Source organism: Nicotiana tabacum, chromosome 6, assembly GCF_000715075.1.
Source record: "Nicotiana tabacum cultivar K326 chromosome 6, ASM71507v2, whole genome shotgun sequence".
In the NCBI taxonomy this organism is placed as follows: Eukaryota; Viridiplantae; Streptophyta; class Magnoliopsida; order Solanales; family Solanaceae; genus Nicotiana; species Nicotiana tabacum.
Window position 1 is genome coordinate 145,323,259 of NC_134085.1, and position 16,630 is coordinate 145,339,888.

Genomic DNA, 16,630 nt, shown 5'->3' on the forward strand with positions numbered 1-16,630 from the left:
CCTCCTAAGTTCGTTTTAGTTGCACCAATAGGAGATGCATTTCCTCCTAAGTTTTAGTTTTGCCCATAGGAGATGCATTTCCTCCTAATATTGTTTTAGTTTCGCCCCATAGGAGATGCATTTCCTCCTAGGTTTGTTTTAATTTTACCCATAGGAGATGCATTTCCTCCTAGGTTTAAGTTTCACCCATAGGAGACGCATTTCCTCCTAAGTTTACGTTTTACCCATAGGAGATGCATTTCCTCCTAAGTGGTTGTTAAAGATATTAAAAAAAAAAAAAACAACAAACAATGACCTAGTCTGATGAACCTTCTCCTAGGATCAAAATCTTAGTCCGACGAATTTTTCTCCTAAGATAGAGACCTAGTCTGACGAACCTTCTCCTAGGATCAAAATCTCAGTCTGATGAATCTTTCTCCTGAGATAGCAAAAAACATCCAAATCTTAGTCTGATGAATCTTTCTCCTAAGATAACCAAAAACAAAAAAATGATGACCTAGTCTGATGAACCTTCTCCTAGGATCAAAATCTTAGTCCGATGAATTTTTCTCCTAAGATAGAGACCTAGTCTGATGAACCTTCTCCTAGGATCAAAATCTCAGTCTGATGAATCTTTCTCCTGAGATACCAAAAAACAAAAAATCTTAGTCTGATGAATCTTTCTCCTAAGATACCAAAAAGAAAAAACCTAGTCTGACGAACCTTCTCCTAGGATCAAAATCTTAGTCTGACAAATTTTTCTCCTAAGATAGAGACCTAGTCTGACGAACCTTCTCCTAGGATCAAAATCTTAGTCTGATGAATCTTTCTCCTAAGATAACCAAAAACAAAAAATGACCTAGTCTGATGAACCTTCTCCTAGGATCAAAATCTTAGTCCGATGAATTTTTCTCCTAAGATAGAGACCTAGTCTGACGAACCTTCTCCTAGGATCAAATCTCAGTCTGATGAATCTTTCTCCTGAGATACCAAAAACAAAAAATGACCTAGTCTGACGAACCTTCTCCTAGGATCAAAATCTTAGTCCGATGAATTTTTCTCCTAAGATAGAGACCTAGTCTGACGAACCTTCTCCTAGGATCAAATCTCAGTCTGATGAATCTTTCTCCTGAGATACCAAAAACAAAAAATGACCTAGTCTGACGAACCTTCTCCTAGGATCAAAATCTTAGTCCGATGAATTTTTCTCCTAAGATAGAGACCTAGTCTGACGAACCTTCTCCTAGGATCAAATCTCAGTCTGATGAATCTTTCTCCTGAGATACCAAAAACAAAAAATGACCTAGTCTGACGAACCTTCTCCTAGGATCAAAATCTTAGTCCGATGAATTTTTCTCCTAAGATAGAGACCTAGTCTGACGAACCTTCTCCTAGGATCAAAATCTTAGTCCGATGAATCTTTCTCCTAAGATGCTAAAAAAAAACATTTTTGAAAAAAAAAACAGAAAAAAAAGAAAGAAAAAAGAGTCATTTTCCTAAACCCAGGCGCCCACTTGTATAACGAGAGGAATACATTCCAGTTTTTATTTCAAGTGTTGAAATTGGGAGCCCGCCCATAATAACAGAGGCATACATTCAGTTCTTACTTTCAAGTGTTGAAATTGGGAGCCCGCCCATAGAACAGAGGAATACATTTCAGTCCTTACATTTGAAGCATTGAAGTTAGGCGCCCACCTGTATAACAAGGGAATACATCCTAATCTAGTATTTAGTTCACTCTCAGCACTGCATCAGTAGTATCAGTGGGCTACGATTTTGCTAACGACTCACAAACCTTCCCAGTACAAACTGGGTTAGGAAATTTTGTTTGTTTTGTTTGTTTTGATTGTCAGGGGCCTGCCTGTAGAGCAGAAGATTGTTATATGTCAAAGACTGAAGAAGTTAGGGGTCCGCCTGTAGAACATCGGGATCGTTCAAAGTCAAGCCGTAACCCATTGGAAGGCAGAAGGCTACAACAAAAATCCCCAGCACTCAATCCAAGATAGAAGCAACAAGAAGCTCGCCCCAAGAATACGAGTCAACAGTCTGAGAGGGTCAGCAAGAGCTAGTCACAAAAACAAAAAAAAAACAAAAAAAAAAGAAAAGAAAAAGAAGAAAAATGAATGAATCCAAAGCACGGAAGTGGAGAACAGATGTGATCTGCTCAAGAACTAGCGCCTACAACTAGCAAGTATCAAGGTTCAAATCCAAAGTCTGTATGAAGCACCATTCAAGACTCAAGACCAAGTTTCAGAAGACTTAAGAGATAAGAATCCTTGTAACAAGTAGCTGATAGGCTTAGTTAGTCTTTTTCAGTTTTCATTTTGTTGTAATGACAGGACCGCGGACCGGAACCTCGACGGAACGGCACCTCGATCCGCTCTCCACCTCGGTACAACTTCACTATCTCTCTCATTCCCGAACTACACGTGGCCTGATTCCTGTATAACCAAGGATATGTAGGCAGCTCGGATACCAGGGCTCGGTCACATTCCCTCCCTTTCCTGAAGTGTAGTCCGTCCAAGTAATGGTCGGGTCAAAAACACGGCTAGTCGTTCTTTGTCGGAAAACTCTTCGTGTTTCCAGTCAAAGAGGGGCAGCTGTAAGCACGTGATTTTTGACCCTCCCCGAGAATTTTCACATTTTTAGTGTGAATATGTGAAATTGGGTCTAGTATAGCTATTTTAACTATTTTTACTTTATTTCATTGCAAAAAGAAAAATTACAAAAAAGTATATATATAAATTTTAGTTTATGTATCCCTCATAAACTTGAAAAAAATCAAAAATTGCACTTTATTTTGGTACTTTATATAAATTCGAAAATTAACAAAAAATATATATATAATTCTATTAATGTTTTGAAGTCATTTTAATACAAAAAATATTATTTCATATTTTTGTCTTTATTAAAAAAACGAAAATTACAAAAAAATAGTTTTATTAATATGTTATAGTTATTTTAACTTTGAAAAAATATAAAAAATATTACTTCATATTTTATCTTAATATTTTAAAAACGAAAATTACAAAAATAATTTCATTAATATTTTGTAGCTATTTTAAATCCTGAAAAAATATTTAAAAAGATATAATTTTGTTTAAATACTAGTCTTATTTTTGGTAGTTATTTTGCTTACATAGGACTAGTTAAACAACGTGTTCCTATTTCTCGGGTCCGGGCAAAAGAATAATATTCGGGTTTAAACTACCCGGTTTTAGGCCTAATTTTCGGACCTAGCCCATAATAAACAGTGTCCAGGACACATGGGGAACCCCACCACGCGTGGGGGACATATGCCTCGAACCCCACCACGCGTGGGGCTCATTTTTCATGGGCATTGTGTTACAAAACACGGGAAAGCCAACAGGAAAGGGGGGATTTTTCGATTTTTTTAAAACAACTACTGTAGACCTTCTTCTTAAAAAAGAAGAAGGAGAAAACCTACGAGAAGAAAAACAACCACTGTTCCTTCTTCTTCTTCAAAGAAGAAAGTGAAAAAAACCTACTGCCCCCCCCCCCCCCGCGTCAAAAAACCCACCGGCAACCCCTCCTCCTCCTGGCTTCCCACGTCCATAACCACCAGCCCCATCACCACCGTCCGACACCCAATATCACCAAACGCCCACCTCCATTAACGCCGGAAAACACGACCATCCCGTCTCCTCCCCGCTCCGCCAAACCAGTCCGGCATTTCCTCCATTAAACCCGGCGTACACTGCTCGTCATCTTCCTCCCCTTTTGCTCCTAACGAAAAACCCTACTGTAAAATAAAACCACCACCAAACGGACCCTCAAACCTAACCCAAAACCACCAACGACACAGTCTAAACACCACCCTCTCTCACGTCGGACCCCAGCTCTTCGACCTTACGTCCGAACGCCACCACAGACGACGCCCAGTTGCTGCTGCGTCGTCACTACACGAACGACCCTCCATAGCTGCTCCTTTCATCACCTCCAACGACCCCTTTTGTCGCGGCTTCACGCAACAGTTGCTGCGTCGAAAAATACAGCAGCTGTTGCTGCGTCGCTGCGTTGCTGAGTAGCTCAGTCGTTGCTTCAGTCCGGTGAGGTTGTTTTGTTCGTCGAGGTCCGGCGCGTCGAGTTTGTTCGTTGAAGTCGCTGTAGGGGTTCGGTCCATGGCTCTATGCGTTTCTGTTTATGCAGGTTAGTAAGCCTCGATGTATTGGATTAAAGAAATTTTACGTTCAATGTTTGAAGTTGCAATATATCAATTGATATGATAATTTTCTGCTTATGTTTCACCGTATGCATTTTAGTTCATTTTTGTGTTATGATATTATTGATTACTTGATGTCATTTGATTTAGTTGTATTAGTAGTCCCAAGATTAGTATTGTTATTATTTACGTTCAATGTGTTATGTTATTATTGTCTTAGTTTATTTGGACAAAATTAATATTAGTACCTGTTGTTACTACGCCCGAAACACTCATTCGCCTAGCTTCTTTTATTAAATCTTGACAAGTTATGAGATTTTAGTTGTACAGAGGCCATAAGTTTAGTATTGTTAAAGGCGTAGAAATGGCATCCTTTAAAGAAATAAATAAATAATTATAAAAAAATGAATAAAAAATAATAATAAAATAAATAAAATGAGACGAGCCTCGCCGGAAAAATATACAGATTGCGGAGCCCTCACAAAATATATGTATCAAATACTTAGATTCTGGGATGGGCCGTTTAGCAAATTTCACGACCTTACCCCAAAAAAAAAATAATAATGCGCTAGTTGCTTTAGGCGCGCCTTTAATAATGTTATCTCCCTAAACTCGGGTGCACATTTATGTGACCCAAATCCAAATCTCAACGGAGTCGAAATATGTCTCTAGTCACGGGCGCATTGATTGTGGCGTGGCCCGAGATGCATTTCCATGACGTTGCAAATTCTTAAAAAGAAAAAATAAGAATGAGATGAGCCTCGCCGAATAAAAATACAAATTGCGGGGCCCTCAGTAAATACTTGTTTAAAATTTCTTAGAATTCAGGAGGGTTGTTTAGCGAATTTCACGGCCTCCGCAAAATAATAACGCGATAGTCTCTTTAGGCGCGTGTTTAATAATTTACTTTCTTAAGCTCGGGTGTGCATTTCATGCGACCCAAATCCAAATCTCAAAACATCAAATAAAATGCGTTCCGGATTGTGGGTGCATTTCATGTGACGCAGTCCAAAGACGTGTTTTAAGCGATGTTCCCATTCTCCTAAAAACAATAATAGTAAAGCGGTTAAAAGATAAATTTGCACATAAGTTCATATTATATTAAAAATCAGATAAATAAGCCAAATATAACAGTTGAGCGACCGTGCTAGAACCACGGAACTCGGGAATGCCTAACACCTTCTCCCGGGTTAACAGAATTCCTTATCTAGATTTCTGGTACGCAGACTGTAATATAGAGTCATTATTTTCCTCGATTCGGGATTAAAATTGGTGACTTGGGACACCCTAAATCTCCCAAGTGGCGACTCTGAAATAATTAAACGAATCCCGTTTCGATTGTCCTTTAATTGAAAAAAACTCCCCTGCGCCCCCGCGGGCGCGGAAAAAGGAGGTGTGACAAAATCAATAGAAACAATAAAGGGGTATCTTAGTTAAACGTAATAGACTCCACATCTATAAACTAAACGGAAAATAATGCATAAGATGAGATAGAGGTAATTAGTCCTAGCTTATTGATACTTTTTATTTTTGTCTCCTACTAATCAGTGGAGGAGACCATTTTACACCTTCTCTTGGAGGTTGTTTTGTTCTTCCTTCTACTGGGAAGATTACATAGGAGAGAAAAGAGAGAGAGAGAGAGAGAGAGAGAGAGAAAGAGAGAGAGAAGTCGGCCCCTCCTTTTTCATGAACTTTTCCCTCATATATATAGTTATGGAGTCTTTGCTTTGTACTTGGTTTGATGCTCTTTCATACTACGTCCGCCTTTGTCGTCCTCTAGACGTTGTTTCTTCTGACTCGATGGGTATTGTGAGTACTGGTTTTGGAATAAACCATGTCGTCTTTCGCTGCCTTGCCGCTTGGACGGGATGTCGGTCAGATCAACCCTAGCAGTCTGATTTTGACCAATACAATACGAAGAAAATTAAAGCAAAAATGAAAAAGTTTATCCGGTGTATGTATGGCAATTTCATTGCTTGCGTCAGTAAATAAATAAGTTCCCACTTAAACGTTGCGTATAGCTAGCACCTATATACATAAGTTGTAAAATACGTTGCACCAAAATACAGATTCATAATTCCATATACGAACCCAGTACATAATCAAAGTGATTACATGACCAATTAGTCACTAATTATCCATGTTAAGAGTCCACACGTGGAAAAGATATAGGATAGATCTCCTTGTAATCGTTGAAATAAAGCTGCCTTGTATGTGAACATTAATCAGAGAGCTCTTTGCGTTTTTGCCCGTCTCCATCTCCATGGGATCGCCTGCTTAAAGTTTTCGTATATTCCTCCCTGTAATTAATTTTCAATTAAACTCAATAATATAGTAATTTCAAATAAATTATTTGACACTTGAATAAAACAAATCCAGTGTCAGTCTATAGCATCAAAAGTTATTGGCTGATTTTTAGCATGCATGAATAATTTTACCAAAATATCTAAAAAATAGTTCTTTATCGTATGATATGTTATATGACTATAACAAATAAAAAAATTAAGTCTTATTTAGTAATTAAACAATGCTCATGAGAAAATAACCATATTGATTAAACTTGGTAAGAGTTGGTGGATTGAGCTATGATGCAAATTTTAACCCATTTTAATCCAGCTCATCTCAGCCCAAGTAATTTTTGACGGGTCATTTATTGACGCAGCTTATTTGACCTACCCAAAATTGGCCCAGCCGTCGTTTGACATCCCTAATTAACATGTACTATCTTTTAGGCCAAGTAAAAGAGATTAAAAGACACTTACCAAGAGGTTGGAATTGGTACGAGAGAAACTCAAGAAACTCCCTTTCCTTCTAAACCTTAGGAGTTTCTTTTCATGTGTATCAAAATCATAAGCAGTACTTGAAGTACTACTAAGAGGACCTGAAAAGTCAAAATTGTCCTTGACAACTCCTCCTCTATTTTCCTCAAAGCTTTCCCATCTACAAGAACCTATTTGACATAATCTCATGTCCTTATTATTACTCATGTCTAATTTTTTCTGCACTTCCATTTCTCCCACATAGGCTGAACGAAATGACGAAAAAGATCGACCGATATAAGGTCCGTCCAGCACCGTCGTAGGCGAGGCTGTATTAGTAATTTTACCTTCATTCAACAGCCTAGGTGGCAAGTCTAGGCACCTTGCTACCTTTGACTGATCAAGTGTAGATCTAATTGGTTTGCCTGGTGCTTCTTCCCATTGAAATGGGATTGAAACTGAAGGATGAATTGGTGGAGTAGATAGAGGAATATTATTATTTCTTGGCTTGTTTGGGAGTTTTGATAAAGAAAGCTTTGGAGTAGAATTAGAGGCCATTTTACATCATGTAGAATTCTACAACTTCTTCAGAATACCTCAAATTCATATATTTGTAGGGGGCAAAAATGGGTCAAGCATGAAATTTGAGGAGGTGTTAATTAAAACGCTCCTCTGGCGCTTCTCATTCACGAGTAGAATAACGGATATGTGATTGATTGTAGAGTCTTTATTTAGCTTAACACTAATAGGAGAAGTGGGTGGGACCATTTTGATTATTTAAAGTAGGTGGGACCCACAGCTTTTTTAATATGTTGAATTAGTCCTAAGCACACAAAGGATAACGACTTTCAACGGTCATGCAAGTTATTAGATAAGTCGGCAAAGGAAGATAAACCGTTCGGCTAATTTAACAAGGTGACATGAGACAAAGAAATAATTGTATTTTTATGTGACATTTTTTTTCTATTCCGTCCCAGAAAAAAAGTCACTTTTTTTTATTTAGAAATAATTTATCTTTAAATTTTCTATTTGATTTTAATTAATTAATTTACAGGCACACAAATATTAATATTTATTTTAGAATATAAATTTTAAAAGTCCTTTTTTTTTAAAACTTTATCGAGTCAAATACAATACATAAATTAGGACATAAGCAATAATATACTATTAGTAATTAAAAGGTCATGGAGGTAAGGTTCGTATAACGGTGAAAGAAACACCTAAATGGCATTTCAAAACATAGGCCAACTTGAATGCCGGCTGGGCGCTTCTAATTAATGTATGATATTGCAGATGAGTTAGATTTTGTTATCAGTGTCGCAATATTAATGCAGGTTATATTACATTAGTACTAACTATCTCAATGAGCATGGATGAGTAATTTGATCAAGAAAACAAGTAACATGTCACATTGACCGTGTATTTTTATAAAAAATTCTAAAATCATCAAGAATTACCTTCAATTAAAATGATCTTAATTTTACATTTGTTGTCCCCATGTTAGAGGGGTGTACAAAGGAAACCGACAAACCGCACCAACCCGATAATCCGAGTCAAAACGAGAAAAGAAATCCGACTATGGTTTGATTTGATTTGATTTGGTGTTGGAAAAAAAACCCGACCATAATTGGTTTGATTTGGTTTTAACTAAAGAAAGTCAAACCGAAACCAAACCAACACGACATTACATATATAGAAATTTTAGATATACTGATATATAAATATATTTATTGTGATGTAATTTATAAATATTTCTTAAATTTTTTCATAATTTTATCTTTTAAGGTATTATTTCAAGGTTGGACTTAGAACTTTTGAATGCTCGAATAAGTTTTATAGCCATTAATATTAGTAAATTAAATAATGCTAACAAAAGCCCAAACCAAAATCAAATCAATACTAATGCTAACAAAAGACATTCAATTCAATATTACGAACGAGAATGTATTTAATATCTATTTTTTGTTTTGCAATAATTTAGATAAAAATGCATAACCTATTTTTATTTTTCTTTAGCGTTTAGTCATGTAATTAATACTCACTTATTAGTCTATTTATTTTAGCATGACTTAGTACTTTTAGATTATGTTTATTTTTATTATGACTTTTTAATTAGCAATATTTATATTACATAATTTTATTGTCTTTATTGTTGAATATTTTAGGATAATGCCATGACACATCTCATATTTTGTATTATTTTCTTGGAAAATACTTTATATAGTTGTTTCTTACTAGGATTAAAGAAATATTTTGAGCATATATTATATGTTTTGTTCTACGAAGATTTTACCGGGAAAAAAATCCGAAAAACCCGAAAAACCCGAGAAAAACCGAGATTGGAAAACCCGAGTTTTATTGGTTTAGTTTGGTCTTTAGATTTAATAACCCGACATAATTGATTTGATTTGGTAATTATAAAATTCGAACCAACCCGCCCTATGTACACTCCTACGTGTTAGACCCTGTATCTAGATGTCTTTGTAAGCCAATATACCAAATCAAGATTGGATCGGAATTGATTACTTATCACTTTATACATGATTAAAAACTTATCCACCATTTGATGTAAACTAATTAATGAATACAACTATATTTTTCATACACATATTTATTACCTGTTCTAGTAGCTATATCTGATAAGGATTAGACAAAGTATTAAATCAACTGCTATTTTTTTTTTCTTTGTCGTCGTCTTTATGGATTTAGTAGTTGTTAGAGAGCTAATTAACTCCAATTCTATGCTTTTTAATTGCAAATCTTTCTTAGGTTTATTATGCACAAGAAGCATATCTCGACATTTTTCTTTTCTCTATAAGATTTTCCAATGAATCACAGCTATCAAAATTCACACCTAATAAAAGATATGTTTCAAAAAGAGGAGACACAAGAAGATGCCCCGAGCCATTCAGGCACATGAAAAGACCAGATATTGTATCTCTTCCCAGCCTTAATACTTCAGCCATCTACCCTGACTCACATTACTATTGTTTGGTCACATCTCAGTTGCCACAACGAAATCGCTCTACCATTTATTTCTCATCCAAACAGGCTGTTATTATTATAACTTACAAATGAAAATCGCAAGGCTTAATTTGGTCCCTCTGCATTTATTCTACTCGACCCGAAGAAGAAAAGACTGATCACAACAGATACCTGGATGTAGGGGTGGCAAACGAGCGGGTCGGATCCAAGGCCGGCTCTAATGTAGATCCAAGTAAGGCTTTCGCCTTAGGCCCCCAAACTATTTTTTTTAGAAATAATAGATTTATAGGAATTTAAAAAAAATAATATTTAACACTTTTCATATAAAAGTAGAGTTTTTCTATAACAGTTGCATCAAAGAAAAGAAGTTTTCAAGATTATAATATATAAAATCTTACCTAAGATTAACAATGTCTCAAGATAGATTAAATTTTTTGGCTATACTATTAATTGAAAATGAATTATTAGAGGAAATCGATTATAAATAAATTATTAACAATTCTTTAAAAAGAGTTAGGCCTCACATTAAACTTTGGCTTTAAGCCACACATATATTTGAGCCGCCCCTGGTCGGGTCAGATATGGGCGAGTCAAAAATGGGTAATGTAAAAATAGATAAATTATCTGACCCAACCCATATTTAATACGGATAAAAAACGGGTTAACCGACGGATAGTATGGATATCCATATTATCCATGATTTCTTGAATATGATAACTTTTGGGAGAATTCTTAGTCTACCAAACTTGAGGAATCCCCAATTTGAGGCTTTTATAAATGTAAAAGTTAAATCCATTAGTTATCCATTTTCTAAATGGATAATATGGTTCTTATCCATATTTAAACCATTTTTAAAAAGTACATTATTCAACTCATTTTTTAATATATAATATGGATGATAACTGTTTTCTTTTAACCATTTTATCACCACTACGATGTGGACTTGACGAATGGTCGAAGACAGTGGCAGACGTAGGATTTTTATCAAGGGGATTCAAAAAGTAAAAAAAAAAAAATACATGAATAAACAAAGGAGAATCTACATCTAATATATATGCATGGAAAAAAATTTAACCGTGTAATTTTTATTGAAGGTGGTTCGGCTAAATCCCTTTCCGTCCACCGAGCTCTGCCCCTGGTCCAACACCATTAAATCTCGGAAAGGACCAAACGGAGAAAACTTACTCGCACCAACTATTTATCCTAAATTAAATTATACAAGGCTTGTATCATGTATATAATTAAACTTTCATCAGTTAATCATGATTAAGTAATATGGACTCAATCTGTAACTTTAAGGCTAAATTATTTGGTTTAATGTGCCTCGGGTAGGAATAAGTATTGTCCATGATCAAACCCTTTTCTATTGTTTTCTTACGCTCATTTCTTGGTCATTTACTACGTCTAGTGAGAGTCATGTGAATCTAGTTGTTCGGCTAAATAAGGAAACATATTAAGGCTAACAGTAGTGCTAATTAAATTCACATGTGTAGTTACACCTAAAATTAAATTTGCTATTTTTAGGATATGGAAGACAACCAAATCAAACCAATTTGACGGCTATATTAAATAAAAATCTAGAGTCAACCTGAGCTAATAAGATTCCCCATTTCTTTTGACTTATTCAAGCACCTTTTCTTATTTGAACTGATAGCATATAAGACGACTAATTCTTTTAAGTGTTAAGTGTTAAGTGTTAAGTGTTAAGTGTATCATTCATGTAATAGTTCTCTTCCTCTGCTTCTGTACAAGACCATTGGATTCGCGTGAATACGTAAAAATGGCAACGGAGAAATGAACATCGAAGGCGGATTCATGATTTAAATTTTATGGTTTCAACCTTTTGTTAGTAAATTGTATTTGTAAAATAATTCTGGAAAATATAAATGAACATAAAAAGAAATGAAAAATAGAAACAGAATTTTAATCCGAGCCTATTGAATTCACAGTGTTTCCTTAAGGAATTTAATCCCCTCCTAGTACCCAAGGTTATGGATTATTTTCTCTCAGGATAGAACGAATTACACACTGGTGTAGTGGTACTTCAAACCCCAGTGTTTCAGCGAACACAAAGTTCGGTAGCAAATCACACTTATTGTTGCTTTGTTTGATGTTAAAAGTATGCAGAAGAAGGAGGAGAAACTCAGAAAATCGTATGGAAATTCTGAGCGGAATAGACTTGTATTTATAGCCAAAGTTGGGCTGAAATCTGAAGAGGTGCAACTCCTCAGAATGGTTGTTTATGCAAAACGGCCACAACATAAATGCCATAACATAAATGGCTATTTACTCAACAATAAACGATCAATTTAATCAATCAATTGACCAAATCCAAATCTAAATCCGAAGCCGAAGTCGAGGCCGAGCCGAGCGAGCGACGACGACGACGGCGCGAGACTTACCTTTTTCTCAACTCTTTAAGAGCTAGAAGAAGAGCAATTGCTTATATACCCAACAAAAAAACCTCATCATCTTCCAATATGGGACAATGTCCCTTTGCCAAGGGGGAAAAACTTAAAATTTGACTCAAAATTTTTATTTCCTTCCATTTCCCATTCACCCTCTTTTAAGTATTTAATATACTTAAATACATAAAACCCCAACAATCCCTCACATGAATGGGGAATGGCTATATCACGAAAACATGCATGAAAAACTGTGTGATTGGCAAGCAAGGATTAATTGCATCTGGATAAGTAGGTTTCTCTTTAAACTTTTCGTAGTGAACTTATGTCGGATATACTCGATCAATCAGTAGATTTGATATCTTTGAACTGTCGAACTTTGGCGTATACTTAGACAACCACAAATCACACAACCAACCCTTAACCGCCTTTGGTTCTCATTGTTGTGTTCATTTCAGCCATGAACATCGCCTGGTTTCATAAGTGCATAGAGAACTGGCCTTGCAAGATTCTCCTTGAAGCAGCTAACACTTCACACGTACATAGGTGATTCCTAAACGAGTCATCCCGTAGATATACTATTTGATATACCCCGTATCAAATTTAGAAATCATTAAAAAGCCTTAATGCTTTATCCTTGGTACTGAACATTGTCTCATCACGAGAATGAACCAAAAGTTTAGTTGACAATATTGAACAGTCATTAATGACTTTGTTTGATCTCCTTGAACCTAGATCTTGGGATCTCCAGTCTTCTAGGTAGAGTTACCGCCACTATGACTTGTTCTCGGCCACAGTCTCATTCCCCTTGATGACTTCTCAACTACCTCTCTAGTTAGGCCTTTTGTAAGTAGATCCGATACATTATCACTTGACTTTACATAATCAATCGTGATAATTCTTCTAGAGAGTAATTGCCTAACGGTTTTATGTCTTTGTCGTATATGACGAGATTTACCGTTATACATAACGCTCCCAGCCCTTCCAATTGCCGCTTGACTATCGCAATATATGCATATTGGTGCCAACGGTTTGGGCCAAAATGGAATATCTTCCAAGAAATTTCGGATCCATTCAACTTCTTCACCAGCTTTATCTAAGGCTATGAATTCAGCCTCCATCGTAGAGCGGACAATACAAGTTTGTTTGGACGACTTCCAAGATACCGCTCCTCCACCAATAGTGAATACATATCCACTTGTGAACTTGAAATCAGTTGATCCGGTGATCCAATTTGCATCACAGTATCCCTCAATGACTGTAGGATATTTACTATAGTGCAAAGCAAAGTCCTAGGTATGTACTAAATACCCCAAAACTCGTTTCATGGCCATCCAATAAAATTGACCTGGATTGCTCGTATATCGACTCAATTTACTTATAGCACAAGTTATATTTGGTCGTGTACAATTCATGATGTACATTAAGCAACCCAACACACGAGCATAATCCAATTGTGATATGTTTTGGCTTTTGTTCTTTGCTAATGCATGATTCACGTCAATTGGAGTTTTTGCAATTTTAAAGCCCAATTGCTTGAATTTTTCAAGTACTGTCTTAATATAGTGAGATTGTGACAATGCCAAACCTTGAGAAGTCTTATGGATCTTAATTCCAAGAATTAAATCAGCAACTCCCAAGTTTTTCATATCAAACTTGCTAGTTAGCATACGCTTAGTCGCATTTATGTTAGCAATATCATTACTCATTATCAGCATATCATCCACATATAATCAAACAATGTCTATGTGATTTGGAACATTTTTAATGTACACACATTTATCACATTCATTTATTTTAAAATCATTTGACAACATTGTTTGGTCAAATTTCGCATGCCATTGTTTGGGGTGCTTGTTTTAGTCCGTAAAGAGACTTAACAAGTCTACATACCTTCTTTTCTTTACCTGGAACTACAAACCCTTCAGGTTGTTCCATGTAAATTTCTTCTTCCAACTCTCCATTTAAGAAGGCTATCTTAACATCCATTTGATGAATTTCAAGACCATAAACTACAGCTAACGCTACTAACGTTCGTATGGACGTAATTCTTGTAGCTGGAGAGTATGTATCGAAATAGTCAAGACCTTCTCGCTGTCTATACCCTTTGACCACAAGTCTTGCCTTAAATTTTTCAATAGTGCCATAATCTTTCATTTTTCTCTTTAAGATTTATTTAGAACCCAACGGTTTATTTCCAGGAGGAAGATCAACCAATTCCCATGTATGGTTGTTCAGTATGGATTCTATTTCACAATTGATTGCCTCTTTCCAAAACAATGATTCTGAAGAAGACATAGCTTCTTTAAATGTTTGAGGCTTATTTTCCAATAAGAAAGTCACAAAATCTGGTCCAAATGAAGAAGACTTTCTTTGACGTTTACTACATCTCGGATCCTCCTGGTTAAGTGTACTTTCTTTTGTTTCTTACCGAGGTCATTTAGATCCTTCACCAATCGACTCACATTCCTTTTTATACGGATATATATTTTCAAAGAACTCAGTATTATCTGATTCTATAATAGTATTATTATGAATGTCAGGATTTTCTGATTTATGAACTAGAAATCGATATGCTTTACTATTAGTCGCATATCCTATGAAAACACAATCAACGGTTTTCGGTCCTATTTTTACCCTTTTGGGTTTAGGAACTTGCACTTTTGCCAAACACCCCCATATTTTAAAATAATTCAAGTTGGGCTTCCTTCCTTTCCATTTTTCATATGGAATGGATTGTATTTTGCTATGGGGTATTCGATTTAGTATTCGGTTAGCCATAAGAATGACTTCCCCCACAAGTTCTGTGGAAAACCAGAACTTATCAATAATGCGTTCATTATCTCCTTTAATGAACGATTCTTTCTTTCTGCAATCCCATTGGATTGGGCGTGTAAGGGTCCATTGTTTGATGAATAATTCCATATTCTAAACATATTTGTTCAAAAGGAGATTCATATTCACCATCCCTATCACTTCTTATCATTTTGATTTTCTTGTTAAGTTGTGTTTCAGCTTCATTTTTGTATTGTTTGAATGCGTCTATTGCTTCATCTTTACTATTAAATAAGTAAACATAGCAATATCGAGTACTATCGTCAATAAAAGTTATGAAATACTTCTTTCCACCGTGAGATGGTATTGACTTCATATCGTAAATATCTGTGTGAATTAAGTCTAAAGGATCTAAATTCTTTTCAACTGACTTATAAGGATATTTAACATACTTAGATTCCATACATATTTGATATTTTGATTTGTTGCATTCAAATTTAGGCAATACTTCCAAATTAATTATTTTTCGCAATGTTTTATAATTAACATGACCCAAACGTATATGCCATAATTCATTTGATTCAAGATGAAATTTTATTATTATTTTCAACAACCATTACATTCATCTTTAAAAGGCCCTCAGTGAGGTAACCTTTTCCTACAAACATTTCGTTCTTACTTATTACAACCTTATCGGAAACAAAAACACATTTAAAATCATTCTTAACAAGATGTCCAATAGAGACTAAATTCTTCCTAATCTCGGGAACATGAAGGACGTTGTTCAAAGTTACCACTTTGCCGGAAGTCATTTTGAAAAATATATTCCCACATCCTTCAATCTTGGCCTTTGCAGCATTTCCCATAGAAAGCATCTCATCGGGTCCAATAGGAGCATAAGTAGCAAAAGCTTCTCTAACAGCACAAACATGGCGAGTGGCTCCAGAATCAATCCACCACTCTTTAGGATTGCCCACCAAGTTGCATTCGGAAAGCATGACACATAAGTCATCAACATCATCATGCTTTTCAACCATGTTTGCTTGACCCTTCTTCTTGTCTTTCTTCGGATCACGATACTCCGTAGATTTGTGTCCGGCTTTTCCACAGTTGTACCAATTTCCACTGAACCGCTTCTTGCTTGGGTTATATTTTGGTCCAGAAGCCTTTTTCCTCTTTTGTTCTCTTCAACAAAAGAGAACTTCAAATTCTGATCGAAAGCATTCTCTTTTCAGTAGCTTTGTTGTCCTCTTCGATTCTCAACCGAACAATGAGATCTTCAAGGGACATCTCCTTGCGTTTGTGTTTCAAGTAGTTTTTGAAGTCCTTCCACAAAGGAGGCAACTTCTCAATCATCGCTGCTACTTGGAATGCTTCATTGATGACAAGACCTTCAATGATATTTCTGTTAGTAAAAATACTAAGATTATTACTTTCAACATCAGTATTAATTTGATTTATACCTTCAGCAAGGAGATCGTGAATAATCACTTGCAATTCCTGGACTTAGGTAATAACAAACTTGCTATCTACCATTTTGTAGT

At 35.7% G+C, this 16,630-nt stretch overlaps 1 long non-coding RNA gene across 1 annotated transcript; it reads right to left on the reverse strand.

Moving 5' to 3' along the window:
• Positions 1-6,123: 6,123 nt before the first annotated feature.
• LOC107773320 (uncharacterized) lies at positions 6,124-7,637 on the reverse strand. Its single transcript, XR_012710798.1, has 2 exons — positions 6,925-7,637; positions 6,124-6,462 (listed from the first exon to the last, which is right to left on the reverse strand). It is a non-coding gene; the product is annotated as an uncharacterized LOC107773320 (long non-coding RNA).
• Between the last annotated feature and the right edge of the window lie 8,993 nt (positions 7,638-16,630).